The 24,666-nt window shown below is 39.7% G+C and overlaps 1 long non-coding RNA gene and 1 pseudogene across 2 annotated transcripts; both read right to left on the bottom strand.

Annotated features, from left to right (window-relative positions):
- Positions 1 to 719: 719 nt before the first annotated feature.
- On the bottom strand, positions 720 to 4,339 carry LOC124976301 (ENTH domain-containing protein 1-like; annotated as a pseudogene).
- A 16-nt stretch (positions 4,340 to 4,355) lies between these two features.
- Positions 4,356 to 17,419, bottom strand: LOC124977601 (uncharacterized). 2 transcript variants are annotated; one of them, XR_007107219.1, is made up of 4 exons: positions 17,320 to 17,419; positions 15,991 to 16,199; positions 5,023 to 5,118; positions 4,356 to 4,417 (listed from the first exon to the last, which is right to left on the bottom strand). It is a non-coding gene; the product is annotated as an uncharacterized LOC124977601 (long non-coding RNA). The 2 variants fall into 2 exon arrangements; XR_007107218.1 differs by lacking the exon at positions 17,320 to 17,419 and adding an exon at positions 16,965 to 17,071.
- Positions 17,420 to 24,666: the final 7,247 nt, after the last annotated feature.

Here is a 24,666-nt window from a genome sequence, read left to right on the forward strand (position 1 = left end):
GGAAGGTGTTTTGCAGGTGGGATCATTTAGGGTGGGATGGGAGGGCAAGTAGGGGAACAGGAAGGTAATTTCCTTAGGGCCTATTTTCCATATCCTGCAACTATTTTTTGCCCATGGTGATGGGAATCTAGAAAATGCTAATGTAAGTCTTTGAGACATGGAACCTCCAAGTTCTATCAAAAATCAGTTAAGATGATTGGATTTGATCTGAACTGCCCTCAGAAGATTGGGGGTCCTAGGAAGATTTGTTGGTTTGCAGAACACTCCCGCTCATGCTCATGAGATGGCTACTGATGACATTGAGTTCTTGTCATCAATCCTCAGATCTTCATGTAGTGTAACTCCTGCACTTTTTACCTCCCCTAGAAGAACCTTGATGGAATTGTTTTCTGTGGGTTCCTTAAGCAAGCCTTTGGTTGACTGAAAACTAGAACAGGGCACAGAGGAGAAGTGTCTACATTTTAGATGGAAAACTCTACCCAATTACTGCTGGAAATATGACTTGTTTTCTTTTTAGCAGAATCAGAATTATCTGGAAGAATTTCCAGTAGACTGAGGTTGCTCATTTTCTTCTTCATTAGAAAACAATGGACCACTTGGAGCAAAATGGTGGTGGACCTTGGCTGTCTTACCTTTATGTTTAAGGGAGGCAGAAGGTGACTGCCGGTGGGACAAAGTCCAGAAGGAAGGTCCAGTCAAGGTTGGGGGTAAGCGATGAACTAACCTCTCTGGAGGACCCAAATTGGGAGATGACACGGATAAAGTAGAAAAGGAAGATGTTCCCTCAGAGGTAGTTGGAAATTTGTCTGCAGAGATGGACTTTTTTCTGAGGGAGTAGGTATAGTACCTGCATCCCAGAGATTGCAAACTTCTTCTTGTCCTTCTGACAACCACATAGTTGAAGGGATAATGGAAGAAGGTAATGTTGGCAAAAGTGGCTTTGGATTCTCATCATAAAATAGCATCAGGTCCTCTGATGATTTCCAAGCATTTATCTTGAGTGGTAGAACCTCCTGGGACAATACAGTGACAGCAGGTGACTGCTTATCTTGGCGCTGCTCTTGTTTCAATCCTGTTTTTTGTTTTTTGTTTTTTGTTTTTTGTTTTTCTACATAGTCTTGCCACCTTAAGAAGCTGATGCTTCTCTGAAGCAGGAATTTCTGGTGTGGGGGCAGATGCACATGCTGTTGGTGAGTTACCTGTACCAGGTAATCTTTTAGGAAATGTCATGGAATAGGAGGTACTGGTCTAGTCTGACGTGCCACTTTCCTCTCTTTATACAGCATCTGTTCATCCATTAGCAATGTTCTGACTTGCTTAGACTTTTCCTGGATATGATAACCTTGATCTTTTCTAGCTTCATTTATGTGTTGAAAGTCTTTTAGCATTTGAAGATTACAGAACCCCTCTCTGCAATGACAAATAACTTTCTTTGATCCATCTTGATGAGATAATCCATTAGGGTAAGGGATTTATACACATGGAGTCAGTTCTTCCCAGGATCACTCAGTCTCTGCCATAGCATATTCATAATCTCTGAGAGAGAGAAATTGTGTTGAAAGTCGAATCACTGATAACCAGCATCGGAGAACTAGAGGGACCCCAAGGGTCATTAGAAGTTGGTTGCCTAACTTTATATTTCAACATCTGAGTAATTTTTCATGAAGTTTTTCACTTGCCCTGAATGCCATAGGTAGGACAAGTTCAAAGGTGAAAAGGGAGATGAGAGTGATGGAACAGAAATTTATGTTACTGGTTTATAAAACTCCTGAGAGGTAGTTCTGCTGCTCCCAAATACAAGTGATTAATCTCCATGTTGATAAAGTATCAATTTCCTGAGTGGAAGGTGCCAATTATGGCCCAGGGCCTTTTCCCTCTCAAATTCAAACACTCTGGATTTTACTTTAAATTTTACTTTAATCTGACTTTCATCCTTTGGGTGCCTAAAGATCCACCATGATCACTCATGGTCAATTATCTTTTCTTTGAAGAGGCTAAAAATGCAGGTATGAACCAGGTGTGCTGGCATACTACTAGGAAGGCTGAGGATCTCTTGAGTTCATGACTTGAAACTAGCCCAGGCAACACAATGAGACCTCACCTCAAAAAACCAAAAACCAAGCCAGGCACGGTGACACACACCTGTAATCCCAGTTGCTTGGGAGGCTGAGGCAGGAGGATTGCAAATTCAAAGCCAGCCTCAGCAATTTAGCAAGGCCCTAAACAACTCAGTGAGACCTTGTCTCTAAATAAAACACAGAAAAAGTGTTGGGGTACAAAAAAATAAAAAAATTTAAGAATTTAAAAAAGGAATATTCTCAATTCATATGTAAGAATATGGAACTTGATACCAAAATCAGGAAAAGGAAATATAAGAAAAGAAAAGGATAGGTCAGTCACTCTCCTAAACATATTTTAAAATGCTATAAACTAAATCCAACAATGTATATAAAGCATGTATCATAGTTATCTTGAGTCTATCCAGGAATGCAAATTTGATTTACCACCTATTAAACAATTCATTGCATTAACAGATTAAAAGAGAAAAATCATTTTATCTTTTCAACAGATGGAGAAAAATCATGCAAAGAAATTTAGTACACATTCATGAGAGGAAAAAAGTTGTCGATTTCATTAACTTGCTGAAGAATACCCATCAAAAATACATAGAAAACATTTTAAGTGAAGGAACATTAGGCATATTTTATATACATAGACCAGTGACTATTTATAGACTATTTATAGACTAGCATCTATTTACATAGACTACGTCTAAAGTTCCCTAACTTAAATGTTTTCTATACATTTTTGGTGAGTGTTCTTTAGCAGGTTAATGAAATAGTCACCTTTTTTCCACTCATAAATGGGTATTAGATTTCCTTATCGTATTGTTATAATGTGTACATGTATGGATACGTAACAAAGAATCCCACTGCTATGTATAATTATAATACACCAATAAACAATTTTTAAAATAGTCAAAAGAAAAAGGACTGGGAATGTGGCTCAGTGATTAAGCATTCCCAAGTTCAATCCCTGGTACCAACAAACAAACAGAAAACAGTGTGTTTGGTCATCAAAGGGAAAACAGACTTGGAACTCAAGCCCTCATGAATCTGTGTGCTTGGAAAAACAGGACTCCACTTTAGTTGGTGTAGTGGTAATGCTTCAATACCAAACAACTCCAAAATCTAAATGACTCCAAACTACAAAAGCTTATTTACACAGATTAACAGGCACTTCACCATCAATTGGCACCATATTGGGAAAGAAAGATGGATAATATGCACTGACAATTAATTGCTTTTCATCATATGTGACACATGCCACCTCTGTTTATATTCTGTTAGACAGAATAAGTCCCATGGTCATATATAGCTCAAGGGAAGAGGGAACTGGAATCCTCCCTTATCCCCAGTCCATTAGTCTGTTTCTGTTACTAAAATGAGATATCTGAGATCAGATACTTTGTAAAGAAAAGAGGTTAGCTGGGTGTGGTGGCCCACACCTGTAATCCCAGAGACAAATGGGAGCTCTCCCAACTGAAGAAGGAGAATGTCAAGTTTGAGGCCCCCTCAGCAAGTTATCAAGGCCCTACGCTATTTAGGGAAACCCCGTCTCAAAATACAAAAGAATGGGGATTGAAACTTGTGGTCCTTCTGCCTCAGTGTTCCCACCTTCCCCCCAAAAATAAGAAAAGAGGTTTATTTAATTCACAGTTCTGGAAGTTCAAGGGGTTGGCACCAGCATCTGCTCAGCTTTGGCGAAGGCCTCACAACAGATGGCATCATATGAGATGCGGGGAGATCATGTGGTGAGACAGGATGGCACATGGCCAAGGAGTTGCCAGGATTGTTCTTTTATAACTCTCTTGGGAGAACTAACTTGGGGTCCCATGAGAGCTACCATAATGTCTCCCAAGGTCAGTGCATCAAGCAAGACCTAAAGAGCTCCTACTTGCCCACTTCTTACCATCACCACCCTGAGACCAAGCTTCCAACACATGAATGGTACAAACCACACCCAAACCTCAGCATCTAGGAAACTCAGTTGTTGGGGATAATGTCAGCTTTATGTGTAATTATGAGTAATGTGAGGGTCTTCACATGAACATAAAGATGCTATTTTTAATTTCTGGAACTAGGGTAAGATTTTTTAAAATTAACTTCATTCTTTCTTTCTTGCAATACTAGAGATTGAATCTAGGGCCTTCTGCATGCTAAGCAAGCACCCTACCACTGAACTCTATCTCCAGCCCTGCCCCTGTTATGTGAAAAACAATTCATTCCATTATGTAAAAAGCAATTTATACCATTATACAGAAGCACTTACAGTTCATCGTGGAGAGTAACAGCCTACTGGTGAAACAGGTCATCCAAAATGGAGAAGGCATCTACTAATAATCAAAGACTAGCTCCTGAAAGAAAGAAAGGAAGGAAGGAAGGAAGGAAGGAAGGAAGGAAGGAAGAAAGGAAGGAAGGAAAAAAGAAAGAAGGAAAGAAAGAAAGAAAGAAAGAAAGAAAGAAAGAAAGAAAGAAAGAAAGAAAGAAAGAAAAAAGAATTCTTATCAAGGATTAATTTAATTTTAAAAACAAATAACAATTTGCTGTTCTCAACTTGATAGTCCACCTGTGGTACATCTGTCAGGTAAAAATATCTTACAACTTGGTGGTCCCAAGTTTAAATAAAAAACACACAGCAGAAAACATTTCACAGAAGGAAAGGAATTGCCAGGTACCATGGTGTCGCCTGTAATCCCAGATACTCTGGAGACTGAGGCAGGAGAATCATAAGTTTCAGGTCAGCCTCAGCAATTCAGCAAGGAGACCCTCAGCAACTTAGTGAGACCCTGACTCAAAATTAAAAATTAAAAAAAGAAAAAAGGACTGGGGATGTTACTCAGTAGTAAAGTGCTCCTGGGTTCGATCCTCAGTACAAAAGAAAAGAAAGAACGGAAAGAAAAGGAACCAAATGAAAACAGCTAAAGAAATATACTTGTGAGCTGGGCTTGGTGACACATACCTGTAATCTCAGCGACTCAGGACGCTGAGGTGGGAGGATTGCAAATTCCAGGGCAGCCTCAGCAAGTTGGCAGGCCTTAATCAACAAAGCGAGAACCTGTCTCAAAATAAAAAATAAAAAGGACTGGGAATGTAATCCAGTGATAAAGTGGCCCTGGGTTCAATCCCCAGTACCAAAAAAGAAGACAAAAAAAGAAATATACTATATATGAGCAAAAATACATGGGGAAGGAGGAACATGTAGTTTTCAAGTTAATTGAAGAAACCAAGAGGAGAATGGTCTAGAAAAAATGTGCATCCTGGAATGTCAAATGTGAAGATTTTAGAGTAGGAATCTAAATGACTTGAATCTCTCTGAATGAAAATGATATCTTGCAGTATTGTATTTCATGCCCAGTGCCTTTTATTAAGTTTTATATTGGGATGGTCTTCCTAAACTGCCCTGGTTGGCCCCAAACTTGCAATCCTCCTGCCTCAACCACAATAGCAGAGATTATAGATGTGCACCACTATAGTCATCTAATTAACTATTTCTAATAGAAAGAATCGGTTAAAAAAAAAATTCAAACTGGGGAACTGGGAGTGTAGCTCAGTGGTAGAGCACATGCTTAGCACGTGTGAGGCCTTGGGTTCAATTCCAGTAAACGCATGCGCGCGCGCACACACACACACACACACACACCCACACACACTCAAATTAAGCTACAAAAATAATAAAGTGGGATATAAACTTTTTCTTCCAATGTTGACAACTTTCCCACAAGAAGTATGCTTCTTGCAGAGGATCGCCTTCATCTTTCTCCAGGAGAGAAGAGGAAACTTATGAAAAAGTACCTGGCACTGAGCCCCAGTTTCTACCCGATGGATATGAAATCCCCAGCGTGTGCTGTAATTATCTCTGTCACTGGCCGTGTACAAATGGGAGCTTTATGTATTGTTTGCTTTACTCTTCTCTGCCAGCCCTCAGGAGGAAAAGCAAGGCTTCCAGAAGGACGGTCCTTCAGAGAAGCAACACCAGAAGCACCCTGAATCAAGATGAGTGGAAAATCATCCCAGTACATAAAGTTTGGATTTAAAAAAAAGGAGAGAGAGAGAGAGAGAAAGGAAACCTTTTGTCATCTAGATACCCCACTTCCCAGATTCCTCTATGAAGTTCATCGTGATTACCAGTTTCCTATGTCTCTGAATTCCAAGGTGGTCTACCACACACACATTTAGATACATGAGTCTGTTTTGTTGCTTATAACATATGTTGTATATAGTACTTAGAAAATGCAATATATATATATATATACATACATATATATATATATACATATGTGTGTGTGTATATATATATATATATATATATATATATATATATATATATATATATATATTGCAGGTAGAATTTTAAAAATAACTCCAGGATTCAGGTTAAGGAATAGCAATGAGAAGCTCCCTCCCCAAAGCCCCCATGTGCCCCTTCCTGATCATGACTGTCTCATTGCTATAGATGCTCATGATTCTGACTTTTAGGATAGTAATTTCCTTGGCTTTAGAACACAGCTTTAGCCCTTGCATATATCTCTCCAAATGATATGAAATTTATGGACTTGAATCATAAGGGAATTCTATACATTGCTTCTTTCAATCAATATTTTGTTTCTGAGATTTATCCACATGTAGCTACACTTTTGCCATTTCTACTGTTTAGAGTATTCCATCACAAATATATTGCAACTTATCCATTTTCCTTTGAAAGGACATTGGATTTTTTAACTTATTACATGAAATGCTGCTGTCCATGGGTCTTGGTGCACATACGCACAAGTTTCTCTCATATGTATACCCAGGAGGAGAATTACCAGGTTATAGAAGATAAATATCTTTGGTTTTAATAATAATACCAGACAGTTTTCCAAAGTCATCATTCCAGTTTACATTTCTACCAGTAGTGTAAGAATATTCCCATTCCCTATAGTTTTATCAATGCTTGGCATTGTCAAAGTAATATAATTACTGATTATTTTATACAAATTGAAGAACAGTGTACATTCATCCTCTGACCTTACCTTTTTTTTTCCTTTTGTTACTGGGACTTGAACCCAGGACTTGGGCATGCTAAGCATACACTCTACCACTGATGTATACTTCTAGTCCTTCCTTTTTTTTTTTTTTTTTTTTTTTTTTTGGTACCAGGGATTGAACCCAGGGGTGCTTAATCACTAAGCTATACCCCAAGCCCTTTTTATTTTTTATTTTGAGACAGGGTCTCACTAAGTTGCTTAGGGTTTCACTAAGTGGCTGAGGCTGACTTTGAAATTGTGATCCTCCTGCCTCAGCTCCCCAAGTCACTGGAATTATAAGTGCACACCACACCAACCTTACCTTTTTTTTTTTTCTTCTTTTTAATTAAAATATTTTTCATTGTTACAGACACATTTTGATTCATCATTCACAAATAGGGTACAACTTTTCATTTCTATGGTTGTACACAATGTATATTCACACCATTCATGTAATAATAAATATATATAGGATAATACTGTCTGTTTCATTCTACTGTTTTTCCATTCCCATCCCCTCCCATCCCTTTTTCCTCTACACCATCCAAAGTTCCTTCATTCTTCTCTTCCCCCGTCACCCACCCATCATTATATATTGTCATGCACTTATCAGAGAAAACATTAGGCCTTTTGTTTTTTGGGCTTGGCCTCTTTCACTTAGCATGATATTTTCCAACTTCATCCATTTACCAGCAAATGCCATAATTTTACTCTTCTTTATGACTGCGTAATATTCCATTGTGCATATATACCACAGTTTCTTTATCCATTCGTCAATTGAATGGCATCTAGGTTGGTTCCACAATCTAGCTATTGTGAATTGAGCTGCTGTGAACATTGATGTGGCTGCATCACTGTAGTACACTGATTTTAAGTCCTTTGGGTATAAACCGAGGAGTGGGATACCTGGGTCAAATGGTGGTTCCATCCCAAGTTTTCTAAGGAATCTCCATACTGCTTTCCAGAGAGGCTGTACCAATTTGCAACTCCACCAGCAATGTATGAGTGTGCCTTTTTCCCCACATCCCTGCCAACACTTATTATTGCTTGTGTTCTTGATAACAGCCATTCTAATTGGAGTTAGATGAAATCTTAGGGTGGTTTTAATTTGCATTCCTCTAATTACTAGGGATGATGAGCACTTTTTCATATATTTGTTGATCACCTGTATATCTTCTTCTGTGAAGTGTCTGCCCAGTTCCTTAGCCCATTTATTGATTGGGATCTTTGTATTTTGTGAAGTTTTTTTAAGTTCTTTATAAACTTTGGAGATGAGTGCCCTGTCTGAAGTGTGTGTGGAAAAGATTTTCTCTCACTCTGTAGGGTCTCTTTTCACATTATTGATTGTTTCCTGTGCTGAGAAAAAACTTTTTAGTTTGAATCTATCCCATTTATTGATTCTTGCTTTTATTTCTTGTGCTATGTGTGTCTTGTTTAGGAAGGCTGGTCCTAAGCCAACATGATGGAGATTCGGGTCTACTTTTTCTTCTATTTGGTGAAGGGTCTCAGGTCTAATGCCTAGATTCTTGATCCATTTTGAGTTGAGTTTTGTACAGGGTGAGAGATAGGGGTTTAATTTCATTTTGCTGCATATGGATTTCCAGTTTTCCCAGTACCGTTTGTTGAAGAGGCTATCTTTTCTCTATTGTAAGTTTTTGGCACCCTTATCCAGTATGAGGTTACTGTACTTATGTGGGTATGTCTCCATGTCTTCTATCCTTTACCATTGATCTACCTGTCTATTTTGGTGCCAGTTCCATGCCGTTTTTTGTTACTATTGTCCCATAATAGAGTTTAAGGTCTGGTATTGTGATACCTCCTGCATCACTCTTCCTGCCCAGGATTGCTTTGGCTATTCTGGGTCTTTTGTTCTTCCAGATGAATTTCATGATTGCTTTTTCTGTTTCTCTGAGAAATGTCATAGGAATTTTAATTGGAATTGCATTAAATCTGTATAGCGCCTTTGGAAGTATGACCATTTTGATAATATTAATTCTGCCTATCGAAGAACATGGGAGATCTTTCCATCTTCTAAGGTCTTCCTCAATTTCTTTCTTAAATGTTTTGTAGTTTTCATTGTAGAGATCTTTTACCTCTGGTTAGATTGATTCCCAAGTATTTTTTTTTTTTTGAGGCTATTGCAAATGGCGTTGTTTTCCTCATTTCCCTTTCAGCTGTTTCATCGCTTATGTATAAAAATGCTTTAGAATTATGTTTGTTGATTTTATAACCTGCTATTTTGATGAATTCATTGATGAGGTCTAGAAGTTTTCTGGAGGAGTTTTTTGGATCCTCTAAATAGAGAATCATGTCATCAGCAAATAGTGACAGCTTAAGTTCCTCTTTTCCTATTTGTATCCCTTTAATTTCTTTAGTCTGTCTAATTGCTCTGGCTAGTATTTCAAGGACGATGTTGAATAGAAGTGGTGAAGGAGGTCATCCCTATCTTGTTCCCATTTTTAAAGGGAATGCTTTCAGTTTTTCTCCACTAAGAATGATGTTGGCCATGGGCTTAGCATAAATAGCCTTTACAATGTTCAGGTATGTTCCCACTATCCCTATTTTTTCCAGTGTTTTGAGCATGAAGGGGTGTTCTATTTTGTTGAACGCTTTTTCTGCATCAATTGAAATAACCATATGATTCTTATCCTTAAGTCTATTGACATGATGGATTACAGTTTATTGATTTACAGATGTTGAACCAACCTTGCATTCCTGGGATGAACCCCACTTGATTGTGGTGCACAATTTTCTTAATATGTTTTTGGATACGGTTTGCCAGTATTTTGTTAAGGATCTTTGCATCTATATTCAGCAAGGATATTGGTCTAAAATTTTCTTTCCTTGATGTGTCTTTGCCTGGTTTGGGTATGATATGAGGGTGATATTAGCTTCATAGAATGAGTTTGGTAGGGTACCCTCCTTTTCTATTTCCTTGAATACTTTGAGAAGTATTGGAATGAGTTCTTCTTTGAAGGTCTTGTAGAACTTGGCTGAGAATCCATCTGGTCCTGGGTTTTTCTTGGAAGGTAGGCTTTTGATGGCTTCTTCTATTTCATTTCTTGATAATGATCTGTTTAAATTGTGTATGTCCTCCTGGTTCAGTATGGGAGGAGCATATGTCTCTACAAATTTGTCCATGTCTTCGGTATTTTCTATTTTGTTGGAATATAGATTTTCAAAGTAATTTCTCATTATGTCATGTATTTCAGTGTTGTCTGTTGTGATATTTCCTTTTTCATCATGAATTCTAGTAATTTGAGTTTTCTCTCTCATTCTCTTTGTTAGTGTGGCTAAGGGTTTGTCTATTTTGTTTACTTTCAAAGAACCAACTTTTTGTTTTGTCAATTCTTTGAATTGTTTCTTTCGTTTCAATTTCATTGATTTCACCTCTGATTTTAATTATTTTCTGTCTTCTACTACTTTTGCTGTTATTCTGTTCTTCCTTTTCTAGGACTTTGAGCTGTAATGTTAGGTCATTTAGTTGTTGACTTTTTATTCTTTTCTTGAATGCGCTCCATGCAACAAATTTTCCTCTTAGTACTGCTTTCATAGTGTCCCAGAGATTTTGATATGTTGTATCGTTGTTCTCATTCAATAGCATATTATTTAGTCTCCAGGTGTTGGAGTAATTTGTGTTTTTTGTTTTGTCATTGATTTCTAATTTCATTCCATTATGATCTGATAGAACACAAGGCAGTATCTCTATTTTTTTGCATTTCCTAAGGGCTGCTTTGTGGCATAACATATGGTCTATTTTCGAGAAGGTTCCATGTGCTACTGAGAAGAAAGTGAATTCGCTCGTTGATGGATGGAATATTCTATATATGTTTGTTAAGTCTAGGTTATTGATTGTGTTATTGAGTTCTATGTTTCCTTTGTTTGGTTTTTGTTTGGAAGATCTATCCAGTGGTGACAGTGGTGTGTTAAAGTCACCCAGAATTATTGTGTTATCCAACCTTACCTTTTTAAAAACATGATACATCTTGGAATTTATGTTATTTAAAATATATGGAATATACGCACATTAAATTTTCATGCTTGCAAAACATTGTACGTGTGAATGACTTATTTTTTCTCTGCACATCATTTTCAACATAAGGGAAGACTTGTATGTCAATGATGGCATCTATTCACAGCTCATTTCTTTGTCCATGGTAGGTATCATCAAGAATCATGGCGCTCTTTCCACTGAGCACAGACATAGCCTCAGGTTCCTTTCAACACAGTGTTCTAGGATTGTGCTTCTGGCAGTGGAGTCACAGGACTGGCAACACCAGCATCAACTGGGAGCTTGTGAGAAATGCAGAATCTCAGATCCTACCCCAAACTCTCTGAATCAGATTCTGCACTTTAGCAACATTATATTTCCAGGTGGTTCACCTCTGCAAGGAAGTCTGAGAAGTGCTGGTGTAGGCAGCCCCTACCCATCAATCAAAGTCATTCTATGCAATGAAGTGTGTGTGTCCTCCCTATTTCAGACACACATTAGGAGACTCTGACCTTGATCCTGTCCTTTCCAAGCAGTTATCTGTGCATTGGCTGAGGATCCAGGGCGCGGGTTGATCTGATTTGGCCAACGGTAAGAATCTCTAAGGGGTGGTTGAAAAAAGAAGGAAAGGAAAGGGAAAGCAAAAGGGAAAGGGAAAAGGGAAGGAAGGGAAGGAAAGGAAAGGAAAAGGTAGCTGGAGCACTGAATTGTGGAGTCAGGATATGAACACACTGAAAGATGGAGTGAGGGACTGACTGACAACTTGGAGTAAATAAAATTCGACCAAAACAACCAGAAGCTTTTTGAAAATAGGATCTTAAGAAGTATGGCACACCGTTTCTCTTCCGGAACATGCACCTTGTGTTCCACAGAAGGGTTTCATTCTAGATTGGTTTGGGAGACATTCCTTTGCTTTTCTCTCCTCTTAGAAACTCATTACATGCATTAGAAAATATAGATTCTCCTAAGTGTCCAGTAAAGATGCCAGGTTTTCTTTGTTTAATTCAGCAGTTCCCAAACAGAACACTTTCTGTACGCTATCTATCAATGTACCACAGAGCTGGTGTTTCACAGAACACAGCATGGGAAACACTGGCTTGGGACTTTTAGTTTTGGGTTTGGTTCATGAAAAAGACAACACTGGCTTTGAAGCACATTAAGAGAAGTGTAGCTGATCACAGTGGGACATGCCTGTAATCCCAGTGGCTCGGGAGGCTGAGGCAGAAGGATCACGAGTTCAAATCCAGCCTCATCAAAAGAAGGCGCGTGGGCTGGGGATACAGATCAGTCGATAGAGTGCTTGCCTGACAAGCACAAGGCCCTGGGTTCGATCCCCAGCACCGCAAAAAAAAAAAGTGAGGCACTAAAAAATTAAAAATTAAAAATTAAAAACAAATTAAAAATAATAAAAATAAATAAATAAATAAAAAAGTGAGGTGCTAAGCAACTCAGTGAGACCCTGTCTCTAAACAAAGTACAAAATAGGGCTGGGGATGTGGCTCAGTGGTAGAGTGCCCCTGAGTTCAATCCCTGGTACTCCCACCCAAAAAAGGAAAGTGTAGTGTTTGTTCATGGCCAAATAGAGAAGGTGCACCACTCCCTGCATCCTGATGGGCACTAAGTTGACTTCATAGGTAACTATGGGGAAAGGCACATGGAGATACTCACAGATCTGCAGAGGTAGACAGAGAAGACAGTGAGGGCACACCACAGCTGTCCTGCTGGGAGGGTCTAACTTAGAGAAGCTCTCCCTTTCTTGTCTCAGTGCATGGTGACAATGATGGGGAGAAAATGGAAGGGCATTTAAAAACTTAAACCCCAAGGAGACTTTTCACTCCCCTCTCTTCACAGGGATCACTAAGTAACTGCTATGAAATATTTATTGGAACATTCTAGAAGGAAGACCTAAAATTTCTCAGAAGGAGACCACAAAACAGACCTGAAGCAGGTGGATTAAAGATACAGAGAAGGGCTTGATGGTGTAGCTCAGTGGTACAGCCCTTGCCAAGCATGCACGAGGCCCACAAAAATAATAACAATAATTAACAAAACTTTAAATTAGCTGGGTGTGGTGGTGTACACCATAATCCCAGTGACTTGGGAAGCTGAGGCAGGATGGCAAGTTTGAGGCCAGCCTCACTAACTTAGCAAGATTCTGTCTCTAAATAAAAGAGAAAGGTTTGGGGGTGTAGCTCAGTGCTTACCTAGCACGCACAAGACCCGGGTTCAATCCCCAGTATGGCAAAAAATGTTTCTAACTAAAAAAAAAATAAATAAAGTTACAGAGGTGAGAAAAATCTCACCACAATGCAATAGAACAAAAAATTAATAACAAAAATCCAAGCCCCAAGTTTAACCTGAAAATTTTAATAAAATCTTTCTAATTAACTTTGGATTACAGATGAAATGACACAAATTATAAAACTATTCAGAAATAAACCATAATTAAAGAGTCACATATCAAAATCTGGGAGATGATGTCAAAGAGGTACTCAGGAAAATGCACACTCACATCTACACAGTGACGACACAAGACAGACTAACATTAGGTGAATTAAGTTTTCAACATAAGAAGCTAACAAGTGAATGACAAAATAAATCCAGAGCAAACATAGCCGGAAGTGGCAAGAGATAATGACAGAAATCAGCAAAATAAAGATGATACCTAATAATAAATTTGATCAAACCAATTCATCAAAAGAAAAACAATAAACATTTTTGAAAAGTGTGATCAAAGAAAAAAAGGGAAGAAAACAAAGATAACATTTGTAGTAAGAAAGAAGACCGAAGCACCAATATTTGAACATATATTTTGAAAACTGCAAGCAGAGGATGTGGCTTAGCGGTAGAGCGCTTGCCTAGCATGCGTGAAGCACTGGATTTGATTCTCAGCACCACATATGACTCAACCAATAAGTAAATAAAATAAAGGCCCATCAACAACTAAAAATGTATTTTAAAAAATTTTAAAAATGCTAGACTCAACTTTATAGCAATATATTTGAAAAGTTTAGAAAAAAGGGTGTGTTTTCTTTTCCTTTCTATTTTTCTCTTTCTCTTCTCCTTCTTCCCCTTTCTCTTCTGGTCCTCCTTTTCCTTCTTTTTTGGGGATGGTGTCTTGCTGTGTTGCCCAGACTTGCCATGAACTCCTGGGCTAAAGCAATCTTCCTGCCTCAGACTCCTGAGTAGCTGGAACTACAAGCACATGGCAAAGGCTCAGGTATGATTGAGGGTGTGTGTCTGTGGGTGTGAACGAAATGCAAATATCCAATAAGCATATGAAGAGATTAAAAACAGCTATCAGGTACAGGAAGGCAGGTTTGGTCTCATTGTAAGGAAGACTTGCCCAACACATTGGGGGAATGATTCATGAATGGCATGAATCATAGCATGAGAAAGGGACATTGCAGCTCCATTGCTGGCTGTAAAATGGACCATTTGTCAGGAGCAGGGGACTGGTGGTCCTGGGGGATTGGAGCAGAGAAATTCGTTTCTAAGATCCTCATGATCCATCTCCCTGAACTGTGTGTTGTTGCCTTCTATTGGTGGCTCTTGTCATTAGGGTCCATGAAGTTGCTCTAATGATCTCTTCAAGGTCAGCAATGAGTGTGGCCTGCTTTCATGAAATTGGAAGAGGCCAGGAGGCCAGAGCAGACCCCCTTGCCACTATTCACCTCCACCAACTTTCCAGATCCCCTTGATATATATGTGAGGATGCTTCTGAAATTATTAGGTTAAAGCTAGGGCCTGTCTAATGACTGGGCTCTGGAGCGAAGCTCTATTTCTGGGAATAATAGGGGCAGGGAGTGACCAGTCGGTCCATGAATGAACTCTGACTCATTTGTTGTGTGGGGTGCAGGTCATGCCCCTGCCACACCAGAGATCACAACAGTAGCTCAGGCTGGAGCTGCACTGGAGACAGGCAATGCCATCATGGGAGGTAGGTTGCTCTAGAGACCCCCACCCCATCCCTGGGATGATCAGAGAAGCAGGGGCTGACCTAAGCAAGACTGGATGGAAACTGCCATGGAGTAGAATTTGCCTACAAAGCTCCCAGCTCTGGCAATCTGCTCAGCCCTCGCCTTTCAACCTGGTTCTCTTTTGCCCACACATTCACATTGGCCCAGACTAGAAAACCTCATAGCCTTGCTCAGTCATGGTCAGGCCAGCCAAGGCCAGTAAACCAGTAAGTAGGTGACACATCATTGCCACACTGGCTTTCCTCCTTCTGGACTGGGCTGGGAATGACCAGCCAAGTCCCATGGCCTGGCCTTGGGCCACTCCACCAGCCAGGCAGGGTGAGTCACTCTTGTTTGGAGGACACTGCCTTCCTCTGATGGAGAACGTGAAGTTTCTTTCTCCTCCTAGAGTTCCAGACCATTTCTTTAAAGACACAAATGTCAAAACCCCAAACATACCCAAGGGAACTCCTTTTGGTGCTACTCACACCCGATTCATGACGGTACACTGCGAATGTCTCTGGGACCAGACAGAATGTTACTGACATGGGTCAGCTCTTGTCACCCCTCATGGACAAGACTATGTTCATCTCCCCACTAACTTCTTTGTTTCCAATCTTCTGCCTCCACCTCTAGACCCCTCTGCTACCAACTCATACACATGCACATCCCAGTTAAAGCCTCAAAATGGGGCTGGGGAGATAGCTCAGCTGGTAGAGTGCTTGCCTCACAAGCACAAGGCCCTGAGTTCTATCCCCAGTACTGCAAAAAAAAAAAAAAAAAAAAAAAAAAAAAAGCCTCAAAATGTTTCCACTGACTTCAAAAAGAAGCTAAAATTGCACCCTGTCCCAGCTTGGGTTTCTGCAAAAGTGTATTCTGGGTGCACATAATTTGTTTATAAGTGATTCCAGGAAGTGAAGAGAGAGAGACAGGGAAGGAGGGGTACTGGTAGACCCAGACTAACACTGTACCTGAACTGGATAAGGGTCCATGGCACTGGAGAAATTCTGGAGGTTTTTGAAGTGGGACTATGTCAGATGTCTGGAAACTGTCCACCATACTGTGCATAAATGTGCCACAATATCAATAGTACTCAGGTTCTTATCTTTTTGGCTCCACCATCCATCATCAAAATTTCTTCATGGTTGCACAACCCATATCACAGCACCAGTGATTATATCTGCAAGCAGGCAGAAAGGTTAAAAAATAAATAAAAAAACTCTTTGCAGGCTGGGGATGTAGCTCAGTGATAAAACCTAGCAAATGTGAGGCCCTGAGTTCTATCCCCAACACCTGAGGGTAGGCATCTTACAGCTGACAGTCTCCTTTTAAGGAACTTTCCCATACAACTTCTACCTACATCCTGTGGGTCAGGCCTTAGTCACATGACCATACTTACAAGGGATGCTGGGACACTTTGCTTTTATATTGACAGCCATATTCTGCTAAGATGATTCAATGCATTACTTATTTGGCCAATAATATATGGTTCTATTACTAAGGAAGCGGGGACAGTGGATGTAGGACTGGGCCTCCAGCCATCTGTACCACATGGTAGTCCCTAAGATGGGGTATATTTCAAAATGGCATTACCTATGTCGAGTTCTACCTAACATTAAAATGCCTTATGGTGCCCGTTGCAATGGCACATTCTTGTAATCCCAGTGGCTCGGGAGGCTTAGGCAGGAGGATCACAAGTTCAAAGCCAGCCTCAGTAAAAGCAAGCTGCTAAGCAACTCAGTGAGACCCTGCCTCTAAATAAAATACAAAATAGGGCTGGGCATATGACTTAGTGGTCAAGTGCCCCAGAGTTCAATCCCCAGTACCCACACACACACCCCAAAAAAGATGCCTTATGGCTCTCATCTGGTCATCTTGGAACATTCACTCCTGAGACCCTCCTTCTCAGACCCCAGCCACCATGCTAAGAAGACTCCCAAGTCACCTGGGAAGGCTTCTCAGTTCATTGCTCCAGTTAAATTCTCAGTAGAATTAGTATCAGCTACCAGCCAAGTAAGAAGCCATTTGAAATTTGGATCCAATCAAGTCTTCAGAAGACTGCATCCCTAAACAACATCTGAACACAACCACACAAGAGATACCAAGTGAGAACTGCTCAGCTGCACTCAGTCAACTCACACAACCTTAAGAACAAAACCAATCATTTAGTCACTAGATATTAGGGTCATTTGCAATGCAGAAGTAGATAACCAGAGGAGTGACAGAGTGAGAACCCTCAAGAAGTTGTCTCGGTCACTCAGGAATCTTGCTTGAGAGAAAGCATAGCCCAGCTCACCTACCGGCACCTCTCCTGTTCCAGGTGTGCTAAGGACTGTGGCAGATGACAGCTGGTAACTTCCAGTGCATTGGTTCCATTCATCCAGATATAAGCGGAAAGCAGTATTTAGTTATGCAGTGGGTGAAGATTCAACAAATATTTGCATAAAAAGATTTTTGTTCACTTTAAGCAAATCATTTGGTAGGTTTTATTTATTAGTTGGTTCTCTTTCTTTGCTTTATTTTGTTTTTCTTTTTGTTGTTGTTGTTGCTATGGAGCAAATGTGGCAGAAGAAAAGAAACAGGTTTCTCAGAAGATGTATGCATTTTTTTTGTTTGTTTTTCCTTATTTTCCAGGAACCCCATTTCCAGGTGAATGGCAATGGAGTGGTTGTCAGGAGGTACTAGAAAGTCAGATGACTGCATTCTAGATGCCCAGGAAATGATGAAACTTGAGAGTGGGAATACACTTGATGCAGTCATGAGTGAATGCCTCAGCTCAGGAAGTGTGCTTCACTGCCCTATATGTGGCCTAATGCAGGGCAGGGGCCATCAAGAGCACAAAATACACAGGCAGATGCAGTGTGGCTGTGTACAGCTGAAGAAAGAGGGGGACTTGAATGTACATATCAGAAAATCTATATTGATACTTACAATGATATATACACAAATATAGCAAGACAAAGACATCAATATGTGCATTTAGAGAAAGAGATACACAGAAAATATTGAGATTGTGTTTGTGTGTGGTTATTTGCCCATGTATGGCAAATGCAAGTATTTGTGTTGTAGCTAGATGTTTTTCCTAGTGAGACAAAGATGGGATAGAACGTTGAAAGGAACAGTAATTTTACAAATATTTCTATCAGGGCACAGTGACACACACCTGTTAATCCCAGCAGCTCAGGAGGCTAGGGCAGGAGGATCTTGAGTTCAAAGCCAGCCTCAGCAATGGTGAGGCACTAAGCAACTCAGTGATACCCTGTCTCTAAATAAAATACAAAATAGGGCTGAGGATGTGGCTCAGTGGTCGAGTATCCCTGAGTTCAATCCTGGGTACCCCTTCCTAATATATATATATATATATATATATATATATATATATATATATATATATATATATATAAAATTTTCTTTAGTTATCTTTTCAATAATTATGGTTATAGAAACTGTCAAGCAACCTATGGATATTCTCTCTCTTTATTTATTTATTTATTTTGGTACTGGGGATTGAACCCAGGGCATTTTGCCACTGAGTCACATCCCCAGTCCTTTTTATTTTGAGACAGGGCCTTGCTAAGTTGCTGAGGCTGTCTTCAAACTTGTAATTCTCCTGCCTCAGCCTCCTGAGTGACTGGGATTATAGGAGTATACCACCATGCCCAGCAATCTGGGAATATCCTTTTTTGTTTTTGTTTTGTTTTGTTTCTGAGGTGCTGGGGATTGAACACATATCTAAGAATATTCTTAATGTCAAATTTAAAAATTGGTAGGCAGAGCCAAATATGGTGGTGGATGCCTGTAGTCCCAGTGGCTCAGGAGGTTGAGGTAGGAGAATCACAAGTTCAAAACCAGCCTCATCAAGTTAGTAATATTCTAAGCAATTTAGCAAGGTTCTGTCTCAAAATAAAATAAAATAAAATAAAAAGGGCTGCAGATGCTTAACTCAGTGGTTAAGCATCCCTGGGTTTCATCTTTGGTACCAAAAATTAAAAAGTAAAAATAAATGAGAAGGATTCTCTAGCACATGGCGAGGCCTGAGGTTCAATCCCCAGTACTGGAAAAAGAAATGGCATGCAGAATAGCATGTGTACTGTGAGTGTGATTGTGTCCAAAAAATATGTTTTGATGACAAACACTGAGATACAATATGTGAAATATGCAACAAATGTGTTAGAATAACAAATTTGGAATGATTACTTTTACTTACAAATTTTTATTATTTTTTCAATGTTTATGAATAAACACAATTTAGAAGTAAAAACTGAATCCCAGGACTGGGGTTGCAGCTCAGTGGTAGAGCGCTTGTCTCTCACATATGAGGCACTGGATTTGATCCTCAGCACCACATAAAAATTAAAAAATAAATAAAATAAAAATATTGTGTCCATCTACAACTGAAAATATTAAAAAATAAGAAAAGTTGAATCCCAGCTACTTGGAAGGTTAGTGCAGGAGAATTGCTTGAGCCCGGGAGTTCCAGGTCAACCTACACAACAACATAGCAAGACCCTGTCTTTAAAAAAAAAAAAAAAAAAGTAATAGTTGGGAAGAAAATAAAGAAAAAATTAAACACCAAAAAATTAAAATCTGGGTCACCCAAGTAGGGACAAAGGTTTGCCTCAATGCTGTTGTGATTGTCTCAAGACCCAGGAAGTACTAGTTTTGACCTCTTAAGTTCACTAAAGCAACATACAGCATTGTGATGGGCAGATGCTGACATGGAGGTTTTCCAAGTCCCTTCTACAGGAAATCAGGCCAGAAATTAAAAACGAAAAAGCACCGACTCATCCATGCTTTTGCTTCCTCATTTAAGAAGAACCGTCAGCCCCACACTTGAACTACATTACACCAACAGGCCTTGGCCCTCTACTGGTCCGTGTTAGAACCATCTACATGGGCGGAACACCCCTTAGATAACACATCCTCATGCAGTTCTGTGATACTCTCAAAGACAGCTTAACCCAGGTCCAGGAATCAGGGAAAGGATCATGGATGATCTAGAGGTACCCACAGAAATAGTTGTGAATGGAAGCTAAGACTAAGAAATAATTGGAGAAAAAATAGTGAAATGTCCAGATTGCAGAGATCCTGGAGGTCCACCTTAACTATAGAAATAGAAGCTTACTGTCTATTTTTAATGGGCTGTGACCATACCCACTGATAAGTACTGCCACACGTGTTTTTAAGGTCCCTTCTAACCTGCCAAATAGGAGAATGTGAAGAGGAACATTTTGACCTCAGTACCACTTGGCTGGTCACTAAAATGACTTTCATTGATTTTGTACATCCTCTCTACATTCCCAATCTGTCATACCTACAACTAGCAATAATCTTCCTATAAATTTTAATTTTATTGCTTCTCTGCTCAAAACCTTCAAGAACTCCCCAGTGTCTATTAAATGGTCAGATTTCTTCTCCTGGTCCATCAGCATCTGAAATTAACCAACTCTGCAGGATGTGAACCTCAGTCCAATCAATTGAGTCAGGAGCTGGGCAGAGGCAGCTCTGTAGCTGCTGTTACTTCCTCTCCAAAGCTGACCCCGCTTGGGTCCTACAACACATATTTTTTTTTATTTTTTGGTAGAAACAAACTGGAAAAAACAATGACCAAAAATATAGCAGATCCCCTTAGATGTAGGAAAACTGCCAAGGTGAGGGCAGGAGAAGATGACATTTTTAAACTGGTTTTCTATAAACACTCACCCGGAAGCTGTCAGTAGGTGTGAATCAATCTGTGGCCTACCTAGGAGAGTATGACGCACACAAATACATTTACATTTCTGAAAAATTTAGTATTTAAGACTATTTGTCTCTGAAGTCAGTATTATTCTTGGCCTCTGTCACATGCAGCTGACCCTACACAAGTGCAGTCACCATTTACTATTTTGCCTGATCAGAAGAGTGCCTCTATCATTTGGGAAAGGCTTCCCTACTTCCTAATTGCATAGTGCTTAGGGATTCTGCAGGACCCCATTTCTGTCCATGGAGATGTTCTAGGGAAGGACACACAAGCCCTGTTGACCTGAAACTGGTAGGAGAGAGCCTTTGTCCTTACTGGTCCCAAGACTGTAAGAACATGAGCTTAAAGCATCCTGAGGATCTAGTTCCAGCCTCCTTGTGGAGTCTGATGAAAAACAGAGGCCAAGCGGCATAGTAACTTTAACTGGGTTCCCCCCAAACAGACTCATTCCTCTGGCTGTTATGGCCAGGAAAACCAAACAGATCCAGCAGAGACCTAAGAAGGCATGTGCTTGGGTTTCCAGGGGGAAAAAAGTGGTGGTGGTGGCAGCAGCGGGTGTGGGTGTGTGGGGGGTTGGGGGTGTCTCTTGGAAGCCCCTGAAAGAGAAGTCTGTGAATGAGGAAGAACGTAGCCCATAGCCACTGGTACTATTCCCAGCCTGCATGGGAAGTGAAACAATATTTGTAGGTAGCTGAGTCAGAATGAGAAGCTGGCCCTGGTCACATTTCAGCCCTGGATAGGATTATTCAGGTACAGAAGTCTCCAGATTTTCTTAAACTCTCTAGCTGACTTGAGTGGAATTTTTTTTTTTTTTTAATTTGCACTCTTCAGAGTTCTGAATGATTCATAGGTCCTTTTTGGAAGTGGCCCTATTTTGAGGTCATTTTAAGGAGTTCTTTAAATATCCTGAATGCTCCATTTATAAGGGTGAATCAAAAAGAATCTCTTCCTCTGGGGGTGGGGAGAAGAGGGAATTAGTGTTTCCTGAGTATAGAGTTTGTTTTGTAAGATAAAAAAGTTCTAAAGATACTGCACAACAATGTGAATATACTTAATACTACTGGTCTATATACTAAAAATACTTAAGTTTAATGTTATGTTTTTCTAATAATAATTTTTAAAATTCATGTAGAATGTAGGTGCATAAATGTATCTAAATGCATCAAGCAGTAGAGTTAAAAATGTGTGCATTTTATGGTTACATAAATTGTACTGGGTAAAGTTGATTTTAAAAATAAAAGAGCTGGGTGCAGTCGCACAAACCTGTAATCCCAGAGGCTCAGGAGGCTTAGGCAGCAGGATTGTAAGTTCGAAACCAGTCTCAGCAATTTAGTGAGACACTATCTCAAAATAAAAAATAAAAAGGACTGGGGATGTGGCTCAGTGGTCAAGCATTCCTGGGTTCAATCCCCAGTACCCAAAATAAACAATAAAAGAAAAAGAATACTTCCTTCTGGGGCCCAGCTTCATGACATCTTCTGAGATCCTGTTCCAGAATTGCTGTAGAATTTCGAGCATTGTCTAAGCTCCTTTACTGGACAGGGAGTGTCCTGGGGTAGATGCTGTGCTCTGGTTTTAAATCCCAGAGGTGGTGTGATGCAGTGACTGGGGAGACAACCATGAAATACTGTTGGACCTGCCAATGTAGAGATGCCTGACATAGTCTCTGACTGACATTCCTTATTTTTAATTTTTCTTTATTTTTTAGATACCACGGATTGAACCCAAGGACGCTTAACCACTGAGCCACATCCCCAGTCCTTTTTATTTTTTATCAGTGGTGGAATGCCCCTGATTCAATCCTTAGTATCACAAAGAAAGAAAGATAAAAGAAAATGGAAAATTTTTTAAAAGAACAAATAAAAAAATGAAAAATTGGCTAAAAAATAGAGAGTAATAATAATTTGTAAGTAGATTGCAACCTGAAATAAACAAGGATTTATTTATTTTGTGGTACTAGACATTAAATCCAACAGCAGTTTAGCACTGCTAGATCCCCAGTCTTTTTATTTTTCATTTTGAAATAGTGTCTTGCTAAATTGCTGATGCTGATGTCAAACTTATGATCCTCCTGCCTCATCCTCCCGACTGGCTGGGATTACAGGCACATACCACTGTGTGCATGACTTAGCCAATTTTGTACTTCTCACTTCTGTAGTAAGAGTGAAACTTGCCATGTTAGCTTATAAGCTTTTCATTTCCACTGTTTCCTGGAACTTCATGACTCCTCTTTAGCCTGGCAGCAGCTGCTGTGTTGTGTCTACTGGCCTAGGGACAGGATGACACAGCAGAATGTAAGAAAAGGCAGTCTTGTTCTAAAGTCTTTATTGGGTTTGGTACAATAGATGAGAAGGTGACCAAGTCCATATACCAGATTACTCTGTGGACCACTGCTGGTCCCTGAACTGTTTGTTAATTATCAAGAATAAACACTTAGATGCTTTTCTAGATGGCACACAATATCCAAGGTCATGATTGGCAAACTCATTTCACTGAACAATGTATAGACCAAAAATATTAATCCATGACAACTGGAAGCAAACAGAACTGGTCCATCACCACAGATTACTTGGTAAAAGCTTCTTTAGACTAACTAGAAGTCTCAGAGAAAAACAGGGGGCTCAAAATTATGAGGTGAGTCCAGCAAGATTGTGCACAACTATAATCCCAGGTACTTAGGAGGCTGAGGCAAGAGAATCCTAAATTCTAGACCAACCTGGACAACTTAGTTATCTCAAAATAAAAAGAGCTAAGGGTGTAGAAAGATCAGGGGCAGGATGCTCCTGGGTTCGATCAGCAGTACCCCCAAGGAGGAAATAAAAAACAAAACCGAAATAACAAAAAGTCTGCAAGTGTCCCTGCATCATGTCCCTATGCCCTGGAAGTCCAAGCATTGCCATGAGTGAATGGTAGGGGTTGGGAGGGGAGAGTTGCAAACAGGACAAGATATATCCTTGACAGCCTGGGAAACTGGAATCTGAAAAAACCCATACCCCTTTTCTAAGTAAAATCTGGGAAACAGCAAGATCCTACCAATTCTTTGGGAAATAAGGATATGAGTATAAATTGGGCAGCTCCCACAGCACCGGGTTGAGAGCAGCAGAATGATTTGACATGTGTCTATAAGAAGCCCAGGGGCAGTGAAGATCCTTGAACAATTCCACCAAATAAGCACAAAGACCACTTAATGCTCTCACATGTCCAAATGGAGTGCAGAAGAAGCTGAGACATAGATCTTCAGAAAATTCACAGTTGAGAATAAGGAACATTAGGAGAGGTGGTAGTACAGCAACCAGTATGCACCAACCCCTGAGGTCTAGATGAGACAAATTAGCAAATGGCAGTGTGGGCACTCAAGGGTCAGATGTTTTCCCTCTGTGGAAGCCTTGACACTATGTGACACCCTTGTTACCAAATGAGATTGCAAAGCTGTCAGGAAGAGAAACATTCCCATAATGATCAAGAGTAAATTTCCATCACCTGGGAGAATGGTGACTCATGATTGAAATTCAATGGAATTTTTTAAAAAGTAGAACAAAATTGGAAAGTCTACTTCTTTCAAACTTGAGTCTGGGCTGAGATTTATGCCTGCTATGACTTTGTTTAATCAGAATGACAGATGCATGCCTACACTTTTACCTTCTGATTTTAATGGGAATGTATCTGGTATTTTATTATGATGTCATATTTACTACTAATTCCTCCTATTCTCAATGATGTTAAGGTCCATCAATTTGAAGTTGCCTAGGGGTTTGTTTTTTTAATAATAAAGCAAAATTAGTTGTTAAACTTCACTTAGTGCCTTTTTGGAATCTCTCAATATGTTCTTATGATTTTTTTCCTTCACCTATTGAGATAATGAAGTACCCAGTAGATTTTCTTTTCTTTTTCTTTCTTTCTTGTTTTT

The sequence above is a fragment of the Sciurus carolinensis genome, chromosome 2 (genome assembly GCF_902686445.1).
Source record: "Sciurus carolinensis chromosome 2, mSciCar1.2, whole genome shotgun sequence".
NCBI classification, from domain to species: domain Eukaryota; kingdom Metazoa; phylum Chordata; class Mammalia; order Rodentia; family Sciuridae; genus Sciurus; species Sciurus carolinensis.